This window comes from Panthera leo, chromosome B4, assembly GCF_018350215.1.
Source record: "Panthera leo isolate Ple1 chromosome B4, P.leo_Ple1_pat1.1, whole genome shotgun sequence".
Taxonomy (NCBI): domain Eukaryota; kingdom Metazoa; phylum Chordata; class Mammalia; order Carnivora; family Felidae; genus Panthera; species Panthera leo.
The window spans coordinates 126,278,026-126,298,070 of NC_056685.1; the positions used below are offsets into that span (position 1 = coordinate 126,278,026).

The following is a 20,045-nucleotide window of genomic DNA, read 5'->3' on the forward strand; positions in this document are numbered from 1 at the left end:
CCAAGTCGGCCCTTTGTGCATTGTGGGTGCTCAAGAGTTTTTTTTTAAATTTTTTTTTTAATGTTTATTTATTTTTGAGACAGAGACAGAGCATGAATGGGGGAGGGGCAGAGAGCGGGGGAGACACAGAATCTGAAGCAGGCTCCAGGCTCTGAGCTGTCAGCACAGAGCCTGACGCGGGGCTCGAACCCACGGACCGCGAGATCATGACCTGAGCCGAAGTCGGACGCTCAACCGACTGAGCCACCCAGGCGCCCCTGTGGGTGCTCAAGAGTTTTGAGAAACTGAATTGAATATCCCAAGGCAGGGAGGACGAGTACACAGGGGTCCTATCTGAAGACTAACCGGGATCTGGAGGTTACCCCAGCTTTTGGCCCTCCTAACCTTTGGAGGTATGGGGTTACTGTGCCCCTCCCCTGCAGCCTGTCAGGTCAAGGTTCAATGGAGCCTTGAATCTGACCTTGGCCCCTACCTTTACATCTTCAGCCATTGCAAGAGGCTTCTCATGGGCTTCAGATGCTGCTGCTTGAAGGTCACAAAGTCCATGGGGTGTCCACACAGAAAGGAGGAGGGTTCCTGCTGTGCACTGCAGGACACAGCCCCTTAGCCAGCTTCCCACGGGCCCAGAAAGAATGGGCTATGAGAGCCTCTCCACTTGTGGACTTTCTAGAGGAATCTATGGCCCAGCCTGAACAAGCTCTTTCTGAAAGAAAGCACAAGTTCAGAGGCTCACGAAGGCTGGTGTGCCTTAGCTCAGCTGTATAATCCATCCTGTTCTTGTATACAAGAAGTTGCTCCCTGTTGCACTGGGCACTTGAAAAGAGGGGGCGTGCCCAAGTGGGAGACACGCTCCCGGACAGGTTTCTTGCCTTGGTTTTCAGTTTGCCAAAAGTTTTCCATTGCAAAGGCTTGTCACAACTAGAAATCCTTACGTATTCTGTGCACAGGGTCTCTGTTATGGATCTTAATCATTCATCGTGTTTTCCTTAAAGTAAAATGAGTTTTCTGTGAAAGGAGAAGTAGGAGGTTATTGATAGTACATCATATATCAAGGAAAGCTTCAGTTTGTTTCCATTTGGAAGAAGTGAGGGCAAGTGTTTATTAACTTCAGCAGTACCAGGAAAACAGGCAGCCATTGTGTGTGTGTGTGTGTGTGTGTGTGTGTGTGTGCGTGTGTGTGTGCACGCACATGTGTGTGTGCATGTGTGTGTGTATGCGGGCCTACATTAGTCCAGCAGACTTGTCAGAAATGGGGCATTTGCCAAGGCTTCTGATCTTAGTTGAGTTTTGATAGCTAAAATTGGCAGACTGTCACGTAGGTAGTTTTAACATCTTCCTTATTCCAGCCTCCCTGCCTTTGGAGGCACCGTCCCACATCACGCCCAGACATACCCCATCAAATTTATATTATGGCTGGAAAAAAAATTGTAATGATTTTGCTTTTGGAATTGTTTTGCCACACGTACATCTCATTTTTCGGTGGGCTCTGATTTCTCTGCTGTCATCATGTATCCTCAGGAATTCTTGCAAAATGAGAAAAGTCTAACTAGCCCTTCCTGTCCCCCCCCCACCCCCCCCCACCCCCGCGAATGTAATGAAATTGTAATGAATGTTGACGTCAGCAGTTCATGATGTTGACTTCATGTTACAGGTTTTAGCCACTTAATTACACAGCTATTCATTATGGCTTTGCGGTTTTCTTTTCATGTTTTGGAGCTGACAATTTCACTTTTAAGGCTTTGGGTATTTTTGTAGGCCCAAGAAGAGGCCCAGGAACTGAGTTGCCTAGTGGGAAAAAATGATCTCGTGCTGGTGACATTAAGAAACCGAGTTGAGATCAGCCTCAGGCCACTCTGAGAATTGCACTGCGCATCTCACACGTATGCACACTCACTCACACCCAGTCTCACATACACACTCACATTCATACTGTGATGCAGTTGTTGAGATAGTTAGAATCTAGCACAAAACCAAAGAGTGATCCCTCTCCGGCTTCTCCCTGCTCGCTGCTGAAGGTGCCTTGCATTGTCTACAAATCTGGACAGGACAGGCAATTTGGTCCATGGGTGTTTGGGCTTAGAGGTGTGGCCCTGCGGTGTGTTTCCTTCCTTGTACAATTCACCGGTCCCTTTTCCTACAGCTCCACGGCACTGACACAGCCCTTGATTAAGCGGCCAACCTTCCCATTTTAGAAGAACAATGAGCACCAGACAGAAAAAACACTCCTGAGAGGCTCACCAGAGACTTCCCAGGATGGAGCCCTTCCCTAGCTCAGTCACTATAACGGTCTGCACGTTCCCAAGTGTGTCTTCAAAGACTTGCCCAGGGTTGTTTTCTTCTTCTTTTTTTTAAATCAGGAATTTGGTGAGGAGAAGAAGGGCAGTGCTGGGGGCTGGAAAGACAACCATGAATTTGACGCATTTGATGCCCCTGGGAAGCTCGTGCGATTCCTCAGGTGCAGGATGATATGAGCTGCAGTGGAGGCTGGAGACAGCCGGCCACATGGGGGGCAGGGAGGCAGACTCCCAAGCCACCGGTAGCTGGGAACTCTGTGAGCAGAGGAGCTGAGGATGCTGTTAGCACACGCCTGAGCTCGGCCCCTGCATAACTGGGCCACGCTGAGCCAAAGGCGTGATGGGGATTGAGTCACTGGGGCCCTGCCACTGAAAGCCACCTGTAACCACTTTCATTCATAGCTCTGTTTGGAAGGTGTTTCTAAAGCACTTACCTCGTGGCCGGTCTTGTGCTGGGAGCTGAGGATCCCTCAGTGAATGGGAACAGCATTACCCTCATTTGTAAGATGAGGAAGGGAGTTGGGTTGCTGGTGGATTTCAGACTTGGTAGCAACCCTCAGGTTTGGAATGCAGCCTTTCTGGGAACCTAAATATAGGAAACACAAAAGAGCAGATCTGTTTTTGTTTGATCACTATCCCCTTTGTGAATAGTGGACCCTACTCCCGTATGGAACGCAGTTTGAACACCAATGGGTGAGATTATCCCTGAGGAACCTTCCAGGAGCCCACGCTATTCTAGAATTCTGGGGTTTCTTGATGACAGGTGAGTTCCCTTCCATTCCCAGTCATCATGATCCTGTGTCTGGAATCCCGAACTATCCATCGACTGAAGCTATCATCCTTCTTTGCCTATGGATGCCAGATTCATGTTCTGTTTTCCTTTGGGGGATGGGAGGAGTCTAAGTGCTGAAGCTTCCATCCGAGAAGCCTGCTTGCAGGAGAGGGGAGGAGGGATGACACGTGGTCAGTTGCTCTGTCTCTCTCACCATTCAGAGTGACTCTCAGCTACAAGGATTGTGGTCGTACCATTGCCACCATCATTCTACCTGCCACATGGGTCAGAGCCACTGACCCCCATCTCCGACCAGAGTGTCTCAGGACCATACAGACCACAGTCAGCCTCCTTACTAGAGCCTCACCTTAGTCTTGCTCTTCCTGTTCAGTCCATCCCTCCTGGCACCCCAGCCGCGCTCTGAGTACTATTTCCCTATTGGCTACAGAGTCAAGTGCAAGCTTCTCATCCTGGTACATCCTAATACCTGTCTCAGTGGAACCTCTATAGCTTCCCAGGCTACTCCCATCCTCCCCCAAACACTTTCGTTCCTAATTCCAAGCTTCTGCTCGAGCAATCTGTCCACCTGGAATGGCTCCTTTCTTCCCCTCCTCTCAGCTGCATGGCTGCAAGTCAAGCCCTACATCCTTCCTGGGGCTGTCCCAGAACAAGCAGATTTTCCCTTCTTTGAAATCCCACAGCACTTGCCTTTGCTGTCTGAAATGCTTCATATGTGGATCACATGGGTCCTTTTGTTGGAAATCTTTTGCTGTGGCTTTGACCTGCATCTCCCATTACCCATAAGCTCTTCGAGGGCAGAGTCTGGACCTTTCAGTTCTTTTGCCCCTTTCCCTGCCCTGTGCTCAGTGAAGATATTACTTGCTCAAAGCTTCCAGAATTAGAGCACAAACCTATGTAGCATCCAGTTAGAGCATTCCGATTGCTAAAGGTGGCCAGAATTGAAGGTGCCTTTCTTGACCAATAAGCTTGATTTTAATTGGCCAATCTGATGTCAGATTGTGTTTGGTAGCTAGTATCAGAGACCAAACTAACTGGCTTTAAACAAGGCAAGGAGTTGTTTTTCCTCTCTTATAAGAGCCCAAGGCAGGTTGGCAGTTCAAGGTCAGGTAGGTGATTCTACGGCATCTCAGGTTCCTTTGTCTTTCTGCCCTGTCATCTTTAGCACATGGTTTGCATTCTCAAGGTACCTCATGGCCCCAAGATGGCTGCTACAGCTCCAGTCATCATTTCTGCATTTTAAGCGTGATAAAGAATGAGGAAGGGTGGAGAAAAGCCCTTCTTTTAAGGAGCCTCACTGTTGGCCCCATCTATTAATTCTGCTTATATCTCTTTAACCAACGCTTGGCCCCTCTGCAGCCACCATTTCTCCAAGGGAGGCTGAGAAATTCAGTTCTTTAGCTGGACATATTTTTCCCACCATGACTACCCAATCAGAGTGCTCTTACTATGGAAGAGGACAGGAAGGGATATCGATTGGGTTGGCAGCCAGCAGTGCCCGTGGTAGCTGGTGAATGGCACCTGTTGTTCTTCAGGCTGAAGAAGTGCCTGTTAAAAAAGGCAACAGATATTTCCAGTTCATGCCTGCAACTTTTTGCCAGTGAATCCCAGGACTTCAGAGGTTGGGTTTCTCTGAGATCTCATCCTCAGACGAGTATTTCTTGAATGATTCACCCTGAGCCCCCAAAACCACTGGATGTAATTGGCCTCATAAAGGGGTGATGGCTGACACTCTTGTCGTGGCCAGCTCATCCTTTAGCACTGAGGAATGGTCCTGGTGTTCTGGGTCACTTTAAAGATTTGCTAAAGCGAACATGGAGACAGGCCATACCTTCTGTGTTAAAGCCATTGTCCCTGTACTTGATAATGAACATAATCTTGATTCCACACAATTTTGAGCTTCAATACAGATTTAATACTTCTGTATGTTTTAATTGAACAACCTGATTATATTAATAAGAGTAAATTCTGATTTTCAAAAATGATTGATTTGCTTTTAAAATCACTCTAGTACATAAAAGGTCTCTAAAAGAAATTGCAGTTGCTCTAGAAAGCACTCGTGATTTTATGGTCAGACCTTGTTTATTTCCAATGGAAGACAGTGGTCTTCCAGCCTGGTCATTTATCCTGGCTCGCCAGAAGCTTCAGCCGGATACCTCTCTTGCTTTTACTGGCCCTCAGGAGGTTCTCTCTGTCAGGAAGGGGAGTCCCTTTTTACTTGCCTCTGTTTGCAGGATATTTAGTGTTTGGGGATGAGTGTGAAGTATCTTGTCGGTGAATCACTGTGGACTGTCTCAGGGTTGAAAAGATGGGCAAAGTCAAGTGTGAAGGGGAACAGAGGGACCCTTTGTAAATAAGTGGACACTTCAGTGGGCCTGAAAAATACATGTTTAAGGCCCAAGACCAAGAAGATGCTCCATTCTCTGATTTTATGTTATTTTACTTAAAAAATTATGGAAGCTTCATGAATTGTGTGTCACCCCTGCACAGGGGCCATGCTAATTTTCTCTGTATCCTTCTAAGTTTAGTATGTGTGCTGCCTTAGCCCCGTTTCTCTGATTTTAGAACTCTCCATGAAGGTAGACATCTGTGAGAAATGATTTTTTCTGTGGAGAGAAAGGGCTTGGTATTAGTTTCAAGTGATAAAACATCCAACCCAGACTTCACGTAAACATAAAGAGAAGGGAAGTATTGGCCCATGTAAATGAGAAGTCCAGGAACAGGATTGGCTGCACGAGCTGCTTGATTGAGGACTCCCATCATGACCTCAGACCTCAGCTGCCCCTTGCCCTTTTCAGCTGTAGCTTCCTCCCTGCGTGGGTTTATCTTCAGCTCAGCTTCTCATGTGCCAGCCAGTTGGCTGTCGCTACCCCAGACTTGACTTCCTCCTGTTAAATCAGGAGACGAGAAAGCACTTTCCTTTCCTCATAAACACGTCCTATGCGCTTTGATTCTGACCAGATGTTGGTGGAACCCATCCCTGACCCAGTCACTAAGGTGAAGGTTTGCCCATGCCAGAATGAGGCTTCTTCCAGAAGCAGGGTGGTCCCAGAAAGCTGGAAACCATGCAGTTACAACATCCAGAAACTCCAGAGAATGAAGGTGGGATCTAGAATGACAGAGAGGGGAGTTTTTATGCGGCTCCTGGGGCTGCAGCAAGAAAGCCATTATTTCAGGCCGAAGCTGATGGATGGTTAATACTGGTCTCAGTCCTCATCAGCAATGTTCATTCATTCCTTTGTTCACCCATTCATCTAGTTCTTTCATTCACAGCACACACATATCTCATGCAGTCCTCATGGGAGTCCCATGAGTGTCCTTGGCCTGATTAGACCCAGTGAGGTCATGTGACTTGTCTAAGGTCTCATTGTCTATAAATAGTGGAATCATGACCCACACCTGGGGCTTTTGAGGTGGTTCGTACCTATTCCCACTCAACTGCCCTGCACAGTGGAAGAAAAAGGCCTTTGCTCTGGAGCAGGGATTTGACCGGGGCATGACATCGGTAACTCTGAGATCCCTTTTGGGTCTGAGTTTATGATTTTGGGAGAGATGGAAGGTCTAGAGTTAGGAGGGAGCAAGACAGGATTTTGGAGAAGCACTCCCACTGAGGAAAGCTAGGAGGTACATGAAGGGGCATCCCAGACCCGAGAATGGCCTTTGTGACGGTCCTATGAAGGTATCCCATAGCCAGATCTCAGTTACAGGAAATATCACAGAACAGAAAGTCCTTCAAACTGAGACTGCTCCTAAATTTCAGACAATACAAAGTAAATGCAATTTTTACTAAAGATGAAGATGCTGGCTTCCCAGACTCTATCCCCGGGTGCCTGAGAGTAAATAGCCAAGGCCACAGGATCACACCCCCATTCTGGTCCTGTAGGGAATGAAGAAAAATACATCAGGGCTCCCTGGCACCCGACACAAAACTGGAGTATTTTTATGCAATGTTTTTACAGTGACTGTCATAACCGGCAATATTCCTAAAACTTACTGGGGATAATCGTAGTTTTATTTCATCCCTGTAAAAGTCTTTTGTCTAGAGTAGCATGTAATATTCTATAAATTTCCATGTAAACTCTACCCTTCCGTTTTTCACATGGGCCAGGTAGTACCTTCAGCTGATGACTCAGGACATTTTGGCTTTATTTACTAAAGTAGTCCTTCTAAATTGGGGGAAATTAAATTCAATCTGAGCCAGTTCAACCCTGCAGAATTTTATTGAGCTGTGAGCCTCGCGCTGTTCTAGATTAGGGGATATAAAACTAAATAAAATAGAGTTCCTGTCTTCAAGGGTGTTTCAATTAACTAGTGCTCAAGCCAAACTACCCCAACAGTTAGTGGCTTAAAGCAACCCATTGATTTTGCTCTCAGCTTTGTGCGTAGGGATCTGGAAAGGGCTCGGTCGGGCAGTTCATCTCCGATGCACACGTCTGGCTTGCACATCCCTGGGGTTGCCAAGAGGTGGGCTAGAGGAGTCACTCCCAAGATGGCCTCCTTACACACACGGTTTGGTGCCTTGATGCTTTTCCACCCATCTCCACACAGCATCTTGTCTTCTGGGGCCTCTCCACATGGCTTGGACTAAACGCAGCATGGAGGTCTTAGGGTAATTGCCCTTCTGCCATGGTGGCTGGCTTCCAAGAGGTGGAAGGTAGAAGCTTCCAGTTCAGTTAATGGCTACATCCCAAGCTGGTGCGGAGTCACTTTCACAGTTGGCCAAAAGGCACAGCACACAGCCCACTTCCGAGGGATGGGGAGGAGCCCCACATCCAGGTGGGGGAGTGGCAAGGTCACGTTGCAGAGGAGCACGTGCCATGGGACAGATGACTGCAGCCATTTTGGTAAAATGCAGTCCGCCACAAGGACAGCAAAACGTGCGATTTAACAAATTATAATGCGGGAACATAACCCCAACCGTAACAGCAGCAGCGAGTCAAAAGAGAGGGTGGGGTAATGGGCTCTCTAGCAGGGTGGGAAGCAGGGGGAGATGGTCAGAGACATCCTCTGCGGGAAAGAGGCAACTGAGTTGGGCTGTGAAAGATGAATGGTTTGTGCATTTCAGAGAGAGGGAATAGTATATGTGTGAAGACGTGTGGTGGGGTCCTTGAAGGGCTTACCTAGAAATACCCCCCGCCCCTGCACTTCATTACTTGTATTTAATTTTAGTTGGGTTTTTATGTTGTGTGTGTACGTGTGTGTGTGTGTGTGTGTGTGTGTGTGTGTGTATCCATGTCCACATATATTTATTATTTTTGTTTTAAACAGAGACCTCCATTCAGTCTTTCACTCAGCAGGTATGTTCTGAGCACCTAATGTATGCAAGAGAGTGTTTTAGGCGCTATGGCTGTAGTAGTGAAGGAAACAAAAGCACTAAACAAGAGAGACTGTTCATGAACTTCAGGTCTGTGATGGAGACCTGCAGTAAACAAATGGATGGTGATTCCAGGTAGAGACTGCAGGGGGTGCTCTTTTAGAGGGGCGGCTGGGAGGCCTCTGGGGGTGGGGACCCTCAAGCAGAAGTGAGGGGTTTGGGCCGAGAGTACCAGGCGGAGGGAGCAGCCAGGGTGTGAACCGCTTTGGTATTTGCCCTCTACCTTGCAGTGTGGCTCTCTCTGTGAGCCTGCCTTGCTGCCCTGTGAGCTTTCTGAGGTCACAGGGCTGGAGTGGAGGTAGGACCCCCCGCCCTGTGCTGTCTGTGTGCTCTGAGCTCAGAGGAGGGCGGCTGCAGGTGCGGGTGGTCAGTGTCCAGGCCTTGAGCTCCAGCGCCATGGTTTCTCAGGATGGTGAGCAGCCTGCTCTGTCCAGTCCCCTACCCCGCCCCCCCGCTGTTCCTGGCACCAGGAGATTTGTTTTCACTTAGGGAGAACCTGGTCTCATCTACCGCATCAGTGTTGTTCCCAGGAAGCTGGCCCTTTCCCAAGAAGAAGAATGTGGGGCAGCAATCTCGCTAAGAAGGAAGTGTGGCTGGGATTCCAGGGAGGGAGTGATGACTCAGAGTAAGGTGCCTAGCGGGTTCCCTGGCCGCTCACCGTCTGCATGCATGCATGCCTTCTTTCATTCATTCCCCAACATGGATGGAGCACGTAGATGGAAAGGTAGAATTTCACAGTCGGATCTACCACCGCTAGCTGTGTAATCTCAGCAGGTTATTTAGCTTCTCTGTTTCTTCAACTATAAAATGGAAACATGGGTATGATGTTTCAGAGTCGTGAGGATGAATTGAGAAGAAACCCTGGGGTTAAGACTGCCATAGTTAGCAAATAAAAAGGGTGCCAATGAGAGGATGTGGAGAAAGGGGAACCTTCTTGCATTGCTGGTGGGAATGCAAACTGGTGCAGCCACTGTGGAGAACGGTATGGAGGTTCCTCGAAAAACTAAAATTAGAGATACCCTACGACCCAGCAATTGCACTATTAAGTATTTGCCCAAAGGATACAAAAATACAGATTAGAAAGGGTACATGCACCCCAATGTTTATAGCAGTATTGTCAACAATAGCCAAACTATGGAGAGAACCTAACTGTCCATCAACTGATGAATGGATAGAGAAGATGTGTGTGTGTGTATGTGTGTGTGTATATGTGTGTGTATGTGTGTGTGTGTGTATATATATATATATATATATATATATATATATATATATAAAACGTGTGTATATATATAATGGAATATTACCCAGCCATCAAAAAGAATGAAATCTTGCCATTTGCCACAACGTGGATGGAACTAGAGTGTATTATGCTAAGCAAAATAAGTCAGAGAGAGACAAATGTCCTATGATTTTACTCATATATGGAATTTAAGAAACAAAACAGTTGAACATAGGGGAAGATATGGGGGGAAAGAGAAGAGAGGGAAACAGACCATAAGAGACTCTAATGATAGAGAACAGACTGAGGGTTGACGGAGGGGGGTGGATGGGAGATGGGCTAGATGGGTGATGGGTACTAAGGAGGGCATTTGTTGTAATGAGCCCTGGGTGTTGTATGTATGTGATGAATCACTCAATTCTACTCCTGAAACCGACATTGCACAGTGTGATAACTAAAATTTAAATTAAATTTAATTTTTAAAAAAATGGTGCCAAAGAAATTTTGTGTGTCAGATAAATAAGGATTATTTAAAGTTTATTTGAGAGAGAGAGAGAGAGAGAGAGCAGGTATGTGGGAGGGGCAGAGAGAGAGAGGGAGAGAGAGAATCCCAAGCAGGCTCTGTGCTGTCAGCACAGAGCCCAAGGCAAGGCTCTGTCTCCTGAACTGTGAGGTCATCACCTGAGCGGAAATCAAGAGTCAGACACTTAACCGACTGAGCCACCCAGGTGCCTCAGGAATATTTTTTACTGTAAGTTATGTCCTGAATATTGCATGCGTATCTAACATTCAGTTTTAACGGTGCATTTGGTATTGTAGTTGGCAATCCTGCCTGGGGATAAAGATGCAGGGGGAGATGCCTGACTTTGAGAAGCATATCCTAGTGGTGGGACAACATGAAGAACAGAATTGCAGTGAAGGGCAATGTGAGAGGTACCATGTCAGAGGTATAGACAGAGTGCTGTGGAGACACAGACAGCCCCCTTCAGGCTCTTAAGAAAAACATCCAGACTCACTCTTGCTGGCATGCTTGTTGACCATCCCCAGTGACCGTGGGATTAAAGCCATGAGTGCACAAAATGCATGCGCATTAGGTGAGGTAGAGTTCCTGTTTGCTTTCCATCCAGTAATCCAGGAAAATGAACTGTTTTCTTTCCTCTGAAAGCAAAGGGTGATCTTTGTTGGTCAGGAAACAGACAATCTATTTCTTCTACTCCTTTTCTATAGGCCATTTTAGAATAAAATGAAATTAATTTGGGGGAAAAATCACATTGTTCCCCGACTTTATGGGATGTGCGTCCCTCAGATAAAATGCTAATAATTCATTATTCTGCTTCCCTGGAGATCTAGAGGTAAATTTGCGACGTCCCACCCAGAGATCTAAAAGGAGAAACACAATTGGAGCCTTTGGTTCCAAAATAAAACCTACCCAAAGCTGCAAGCATCAAGATACTGGGGGAACAGGTTGGGAATATTTTTAAAAAGGTGCTATCTGCCAGACGTTCTGGTCTTCCCTTGCAAATGAATGACCTGGTATTGAACATGGTCTGATCCGCATTATTAAAGCCTCCCTCTTCTTTCCCAGACATGGAAGGGGATATTTTAGATTGAGGGGGGTTGTTTGAAAGCCCTGAAAGTCCTCAGTTTGCTTTTAGTGAGATCTGAGTTGTGCCTTGCACAAAAGTGAGGGATGGGAGGGAGCCAGAGGTAGGATTTGTGCTGAAGAGATTGGCAAAGGGGAAAGCCTGGGCCTGGGGCCCAATGGGGGCAGGGAGGGGAAGGAGGGTGCATCACGGAGATATGAAGCATTATTCAGTTACAGGATTCACAGCTCATTTTAATTGAGCAGCAAGTGCCAGGCCCTGTGCTAAGTACTTTTCATGCTGAGTCTCTTTCATCGCTACCCACACGTCATGCAGTATGTTCCCCCAGTTCCCATTTTACAGATTGGAGACCCAAAGTGTTTGAATCACCCGCCCACGGCCACACAGCTAGTAAGTAGCCCTGGGCCTTCTGATTGCAATGCAAAGCCCTGGGCTTAACCGCTGTGTTCCACCGCATTTTGCCATCAGACTTTCTCCTAAAAGAGCATCCCTTTTGCTGCGGGTTTTTTTTTTTTTCTCTGCCTGCTGTAGCGGGTGGAGGGTTGGCCTGGCCTCTAATGACCGCATGCGTGTGAGCTGAGGAAAGTCATGGGCATCCGCCTCCTCCTCAGTAAAATGGTGGTCCAGCTGAGTGAGCAGGGGCCCTTTCCCGATCTGAAATTCTGTGTCCTACTCATTCACCTCTTCATTAGTTGATTGATTGATTGATTCATTCATTCAATAAATATCTCCCTCATGCCAGATATGTGCTCCAGATACACTGGCGAAGAAGCAGCTGGCTCCTGCCCTTGCAGAACTTGGGGTCCAGGGGACAGACAGCTGAGTAAACAGGCTATTATGGTACAGGGCGAAGAAGGGTATCAGGAGGGAGGCGTGTGTTTGGCATGGTGGGGTCAGGTGAGGCTCTGGTGAAGGGAGGGACATCTAAGGTGAGAGCTGAAAGAGGTACAGGCGTTACATAGTCTTAGAGGGAGCAGTTTGCGCAAAGAGAGGGCACACATGGAACCCTTAGGGAATCCAGAACAGTGCCGACTGTCTGGACAGAGGGTGGAGTGCAGTGGGAGGTGGGGGGGGGGGAGGCGGGCGGCAGGGGGAGGGCACAGCGAGGGGTGGGGCGTAGCCCGGAGGAGGAAAGGCCTGCAGAAATAGACCAGGGTCATGTTGAGCAGGACCTTAGAGGCCCCTGGCAGGAGGTTAGTGTTTGTCCTCAGAGCAGTGGGCAGATAGTGAAGGTCAGGATTGCCCTGTACAGTTACCCAGGTTGTGTCCTGTACAAGGGTGCCAACTAAGCGGGTGTCTCAACTCACTAAGGCATGGGCCGCAGGACAGGGCCTATGCCTGCCTGGAGGAGGGCGCCTTTTTCTCATTTTCATCAAGGAGCCTTAAGGGCCGACGCTATCCTCGGTATCAGGAGAATGATGTGATCAGATTCCTGTTTTCAAGCCTTTTCTCTGATTGTGGGACTTTTTGGGTGAAGGATCAGGCCCGGGGAGGAGACTGGCAGAGGCTGTAGGCAGAAATGAGATGATGGTAGCCTGGGGAGAAAGCTGAAATGGAGAGAAGGGAATGGGTTTGAGAGACACGGAGGAAGGCTGTGGCCCGTATGAACCACCTGGTTCTCATTGCCTCCTGTGAGTTAGTGAGATGAGGAAATTATTTCAGGAGCAGAAACCCTGAATCTTGGAGGAATGCAGCCTGGAGGATAAGTGTTTTGCCCCCAGGCTATTGAGAGGGCCGGAGTTTAGGTGTGGTCTCCCTCTCTTCAGCTCCAGCTCAGATATTTGATCCTGGCCAGGCTGGAGGCCAAGAGTCAGGAGACCCAGGAATTCAGCTCATCTTAGGCTGCTCGTCTGCGTTTCCAAATGGCTTTCTCCCTGCCTCTCTTTCATTATACCCTGATCCCCAAACATTTGTGGAGTGCCTGTTGAAGTGCCTGGCTCTGAGCGACAGAGCACCCTAAGGCACAGTCTCAGCCGTCAAGCAACTCACCAGTGGGGCAGTAATGAGCAGACAGGTGACCATTGAAGACTGCCTGAGAGAGGTGCCCAGGGAATGTTCCAGATGATCAGTGTGTAGGGAGGCAGAGCACAGTGGTTACTGACGTGGGATCTGGAGTCAGACAGAACTCGGTTCAAATTCGGAAAACACTTCCTAACTGTGATCCCGGGCAAGTCGCATAACCTCTCTGAGCCTCCGTTTGCCCAGAGTAAACTGGGGAAAGTAAAATGCGGAGAGGAATACTTAGTAGTTTGTCTTAAGGATTAAATAATTCAAGGCACGTACAGGGCTTAGCACAGTGTCTACTAGAGGGTAACCGTTTTTCATATTGATTGGGATGGGCCAGTTTATTTGCATCTTTGACGTATGGTCCTGTGAGTTTTGACAAATGCATGGTCAGGTAACCAATACCGCAGACAAGAGACTCTTCTAACCTCCCCCGCAAGTTCCCTCGTTTTATCCCTTTGTACTTAAGACTTCCCCATACATTGTTTTTAACTTGGGGTAATTTATTATCTCTTGGTTTTTGTAACAGCTTTTAATTTAAATGTTTTTTAACATTTTAAATGTTAAAATGTTTAAATGTTTTTATTTATTTTTGAAGAAGAGAGAGAGAGAGCACGAGCAGGGGAGGAACAGAGAGAGGGAGACACAGAATCTGAAGTAGGCTCCAGGCTCTGAGCTGTCAGCACAGAGACCGATGCGGGGCTCGAACCCATAAACTGTGACATCGTGACCTGAGCTGAAGTCGGACGCTCAACTGACTGAGCCACCCAGGTGCCCCATAACAGCTTTTTTGAGATATAATTCACATACCACACAATTTACCTGTGTAAGGTATACAATTCAATGGTTTTTAGCGCACATATTCACAGAGTCGTATGACCATCACCACAGTCTGTTTCAGGACACCTTCATCCCCCCTGAAGGAAGCCCTACACGCAGTCTGTTCCCTCTTCCTGTGTCCTCCTCCCCTGCCCCAGCCCTTGACAACCAGTCATGTACTTTCCGTCTCTAGGATTTGCCTATTCTGGGCATTTGGTACAGGTGGAATCCTATACAGTCTGGGCTTTTGTTGACTGGCCTCATTCACTGACCAGCAAGTCAAGGTTCCTCTGTGTCGTAGCATTTATATGTACTTCATTCCTTCTTATGAATGAATAATGTTCCATTGTTTTGTTTTGAGAAACAGAGAGGGGTTGGCGGGGAGAGGGGGCGAGGGAGAGGGGAGGGTGAGAATCTTAAGCAGGCTGCACGCCCAGTGCGGAGCCTGGCCCGGGGCTTGATCCCCCAGCAGGAAGTGAGATCATGATCTGAGCCGAAATCAAAGTCGGAACTTAACTGACTGAGTTAAGGCGCCCTATGAACAATCTTCCATTGTGTGGATGTGCTGTATTTGGTTATCCATCTGCCAGTTGATAGACATTTGGGTTGTTTCTGCTTTTCAGCTATTGTAAATAATGCAGCTACGAACACTGGCATACACGTTTTTGTGGGGACGTGTGTTTTCCTATGGAATTACTGGGTCACGGGGTGCCTTTCAAGGAACTGCCAGATTGTTTTCTGCAGTGGCAGCACCATTTTTCAAATCCACAGTGAGTGTCTGAGGACCCCTTTCCACATCCTTGCCAACATTTGTTATTATCTGTATTTTTTGATGACAGCCAGGCTTATGGTTATGAAGTGATGTCTCCATGTACCGTCTCCACATCCGTACCTTTAACACCAGGCAATCCCTGGCTTAGTCTCTGGCCCTCTTGTTTTGCCTTCTCTGGAACATGAGAGCTGTAACCATACATGGGGCTGCCTTTTGCTTCTGCTTCGCGCACCTCGCATAATCACTTGAGATTCATCCGTGTTGCTGTGTTTATCACTGAGCTCCATTCCATTGCATGGATGTTTCACCCTAGGAGCCCCTGCTCTTATGCACAGCAAAGTTGGAGGGACCCCCTTGCCCACCTGAATCAAAGACTTAAGTCTCTCCCCTTGCCAGGGGTGTTTGGAATTTGGAGGTCTTTTCCGAGGCCCTCCTGCAGGGCCATCCGTGTTACAAGAGACCCAGCCTGTTAGAATTTCTGTGCTGTGGCTCTGACGTGCGGCTCAGGGCAAGGTGCGGTGCCCTGGGCTGCGGCTGCAGCCCAGTGAGATCGGTGGGGCTGGGGCCCCGGGAACAGCTGCTGCTTGGAAGCCAGGGCTTCCGCTGTCTGGCTGCCTCCTGTCTCATCAGGCACCACCACCCGCCCTGCAGCTCCTTGGGCTCATAAATGAAGCCATCTTCTCATTCCCTTACCTGTTTTCGTGGCTGGCTCTCCACTCAGGGCTTTGAGCACGTGCCACTTCCCTCCCCCCCCAAACCAAAAGTGCAGCAGTTTTCCAACCGTCCATTACAGGCACAGGGAGAATAGGATGGCATGATAATAGAATGACAAGGAATCTGCACCTACAAGGTTAATTATCTACATCAGCATCCATGAGGTAGACATAATCACTTTATGCAGGAAGAAATCAAGGCCCCGGGTGAGTAAATAACTCATTCAGAGTCACCATGCTGGTAAGCAGCAGGACCGGGATTTGAACCCCCAGTGTTTCATTCGCTACCAGTGTGTCTGAAACCTCAGTCATTTGCATGGCACCTCCATGAGTTCCTTCTACCCCCTGTGCTTTATCTCACATTTTTATTGTAATCAACGACTCACTAACAGGTTTTATTTATCAAATACACATCTGCACAAATGCATGTGACACAGAGGGTTTGATGTGCTAGTTGTATTTTTTTAAATATATATGAAAATAAACACATAACCCAGAACAAAAGTGTTTATCTGCATATCACATAAAACCAGCTCACGTCCACCAGCGATAGGTAGGCCACATTGGCAGAAGCAAACGGCGTGGTGTGGAATGAGCTGTTTACAGGTCTTTTCTCCCTCGACGGGGAGTTACAAGTAGGCTGGGTCTGTGTTTTCTTTATCGTGGTATCCTCAGCACCAGGCACTGTAACAGACCCATCACTGGGACTTGCCACATCATTAATGACTCAGCAACAGAAGGAAGGGAGGAAGAGGGGCACAGTGAAGAATGAGTGGCTTGTCCCCCTTCCTTCCTGAGAAGACTGGAAGGAAGCCTCTTTCCCTGAGCCTTGAGAAAGGAAGGCTGGCAGGGAGCTGGGTCCTGGCACCAGGGAGGTGGGGGGTGTGTAGAAGCAATGATAGCCTGAGCCATGGTGGAAATGTTGGGAAGCTGGCAACACATCCATCCAGCCCCCCTCGCTTGTGGCCTGTGGGACTGTGGGTACTCTCATCTCAACCACTGTCCTTCCTGCTTTGATCCCTGAATGTGGGGAAGTCAGCCAGTAGCTGGTTGTTTCTCAAGTCACAGGTCTTCCTTCCCATCCTGTGTGCCACCTGCTGCTTTCCTCCCTCTTCCACCTGTGCTCACCAAGTCCGACGACACTCCAGACAGATTCCACACCATCTCCTCTGAGGAGGGCACAAAGCAGCAGTCTCGGGAGCAGTCCACACCACAGAGCTGTGTTCCATATTTGGATAAGTCGGGAGATCTTGTAGTGAACCAATCAGTCGGCATTTATTGAGGACCTACTATGTGCCAAGCACTGGGCTCAGTGGCCCTGAATTCTCTCCTACTTTTTATTTTATTTTTTAATGTTTATTTATTTTTGAGAGAGAGAGAGAGAGACAGAGGAGGGGGAGGGGCAAAGAGAGAGGAAGACACAGAATCCAAGGCAGGCTCCAGGCTCCAGGCTCCGAATTGTCAGCACAGAGCCTGACATGGGGCTCGAACCCATGAACTGCGAGATTATGACCTGAGCCAAAGTCACATGCTTAACTGACAGAGCCATCCAGGCTCTCATGAATTCTCTCATACTTTAGAATCAGACCCTCTAGACATAGGCACTGAAGCCAGAACTTGATTTCTGAGCTTAAAAGGAAAAACAGGGATGCCTGGGTGGCTCATTCAGTTAAGTTGTCCAACTCGTGGTTTTGGCTTAGGTCATGATCTCACAGTTTGTGAGTTCAAACCCCATATCGGGCTCCACACTGACAGTGCAGAGCCTTCTTGGGATTCTCTCTCTTCCTCTCTCTCTCTCTGCGCCTCCCCTGCACTCTGTCTGTCTCTCTCTCTCTGTTTCTCTCAGAAATGATAAATACATTAAAGAAAAAGGGGGGGGGGCAAATATTTACTGAAGCTCAGCCAAGGTGGAATTTGAATTTATTCTTGAGAATACACAGATAATAAGTTCCTGCCCTCAAGGAGTTCAGGGGATCCAGGGGAATCTTCCTGAGTTACAGCTTGGGAAGTTGCATGTGCATTTGTCAGTGTCTTGAAATGTCACTGTATTTGTACCCTTAGACAGCCAGCATATTACAGGCAGGCAAATGTCGTTCATGAATTCAGCCAGTATTTATGGAGCGTCTTTTGCAAGGGCAGCAAATGTCTGGCACACCTGTGCTTCTGCCCCTACCAGCTACTCCATGGCAGGTGTCCTGGAGATGGCCTCAGCATCCTTCAATGTCCCAGGTATTCGAGTTGGTATCTGAAGGGAAATCTAAAGCCTCTGCTCTGTTACTTGAAAGGCAGTGGGGCTAAAATGTCCTTTGTTTCCCGAAACGGTGTTCAGAGCACCGTCTGGTGCCTTACAGGCTGCGTGTCATCCAACGCCAGGCCACCATTCACCCAGGCTGCCCTGTGCTCAGCAGCTTATGGTCCACCCTGCAGGGCCCTGATGGGGTAGGAGATGGTAATTGAAGTTTCTGAGATTTAAAAAAAAAAAAAAAAAAGTTTATTTAGAGAGAGAGCGAGTGAGCAGGGGAGATACAGAGAGAGAGGGAGGGAGCGAGAATCCCAAGCAGGCTCCACACCACCAGTGCAGAGCCCGACGTGGGGCTTGAACCCATGAACCGTGAGATCACGACCTGAGCAGAAACCAAGAGCCAGAAGCTTAACTGACCGAGCTGTGCAGGCACGCCAAAGTTTCTGAGCTTTTAAAACTCTTACTTGGCAAAATAGCAAAGTTGGCACCCGTGCTGTTGATCTACAGCTATTGAAAGAATTTACTTGTCTGTAAAATCCCTTCCTTCCTTCTTTGCTTCCTCTGCCTTCCCCATTCTCTCTGCTTCCTTTCCCCCCCATCTCTCCCTCCCTTCCCTCTATGCTTTTGTCATTCTCTCTCTTTCTTCCACAAATATTAGATTACCTACAGTATGCCAGATGCTATTCTGGGATGCAGCAGTAAATAAAACCAAGAAAAATCCCTGCCCTCATGGAGCCTACAGTCTAGTCAGAGAGACAGAGACAAAACCAATGATGTAAATATATCGTATGCTATGTGAGGATAAGTCCTACAGAGAAAAATAAAGCAGGGAAAAAGCCTCACTGAGAGAGTGACAATTTAGTAAAGATTTTCAAAGAGGTTAGGGAAGAGCTATACAGATAACAGGGGAAGAGTCTTCTAGATAGTGGAGATAGTACGTGCAAAGGCCCTGAGGCAGGTATGTGCCTGGTATGTTTGAAGAATAGCGAGGAGTCTGGCTGGAGCGTGTTGAGCAAGTGGAAAGTGTAGATGAGTTCAGATGAGTAATGGGGGTAGGGGCCAGGCCTTGGAAGGTCTCAAATAATGGTTCTCAAAATTTAGTCTCAGAACCACCCCAGATCTGCTGAATCAGAAACCCTGGAGGTGGGATCCAAACCTTTGTTCAAACAAGCCCTCCTGCGGGGATTCTGATGTAAGATCCACTGTTATCAAACATCTAGGCTATTCCTAACCATCCCTCAGAGTCCGATGTTCCCTCTGGTGGGTGAGATAAGACAGAAGGGGCAGTCATCATTGACTTGACCTCCTGACCTCAAGAAATGCCATCATCTTAGTTTCTGGAAGTTGATATTCACACTAATAGAAAAGGTCAGGGGGCGCCTGGGTGGCTCAGTTGGTTGAGCGGCCAACTTCGGCTCAGGTCATGATCTTGCGGTCCATGAGTTCGAGCCCTGCGTCGGGCTCTGTGCTGACAACTCAGAGCCTGGAGCCTGTTTCAGATTCTGTGTCTCCCTCTCTCTGACCCTCCCCCATTCATGCTCTGTCTCTCTCTGTCTCAAAAATAAATAAACGTTAAAAAAAAATTTAAAAAAGGAAAAGGTCAGATGCTGTGCCTACGCTTAAACTGGGGGGGGACAAAAGGCGAGAGGCAGGGGTGCATGGACTGATGCCCGGGAGGTGGGATCATTGTCAGAGTAGAGAGACCCTGAGGACACCCAACCCTGGCTTCAAATTTGTCAGAGAAGACCAAAGCCTACAAAGGGGGAAATGATTCCTAAGTAGATACATGTAGAGTCCCTGTGGGTCCTCTGGACTTCTAAGCACCTGCTCCTTTTCAGATTGTGCCCACAGGCTGAGAGCTTTGTAGTACCTAGAGAACACTGGTACTAGATAGATGTAGGTGATGGTGGTGGTGTAGGCAGACATAGAGGGTGTTAGTGGTGTAGCTGGTGGTGGTGTTGATGGTGGAGGCAGATGTCGGGGGTGTAGGTGGACGTAGGGGTGTGGGTGGCATCGGTGAACGTAGGGCATGTTGGTGGTGTAGGCGTAGGGGATGGTGGTGGGGTAAGTAGGCGTAGGGGACATTGGCAGTGCAAGCAGGTGTATGGGATGCTGGTGGTATAGGAGAGCATCACAAAGAGATGAGAGCTGGTTGGAGGAGGGTGGGGAGAGGAGACACCTCATCAGGGGTTTTGAGGGACCAGGGCATGGACC

The 20,045-nt window shown here is 48.2% G+C and overlaps 1 protein-coding gene and 1 non-coding gene across 2 annotated transcripts in view; one reads left to right on the forward strand and one right to left on the reverse strand.

Moving 5' to 3' along the window:
• The window catches only part of BTBD11 (BTB domain containing 11), a 313,797-nt gene that overhangs the window by 19,044 nt on the left and 274,708 nt on the right, over positions 1-20,045 (forward strand). The window lies entirely within an intron of this gene.
• LOC122225690 lies at positions 5,531-5,632 on the reverse strand. Its single transcript, XR_006205304.1, has one exon. It is a non-coding gene; the product is annotated as a U6 spliceosomal RNA (small nuclear RNA).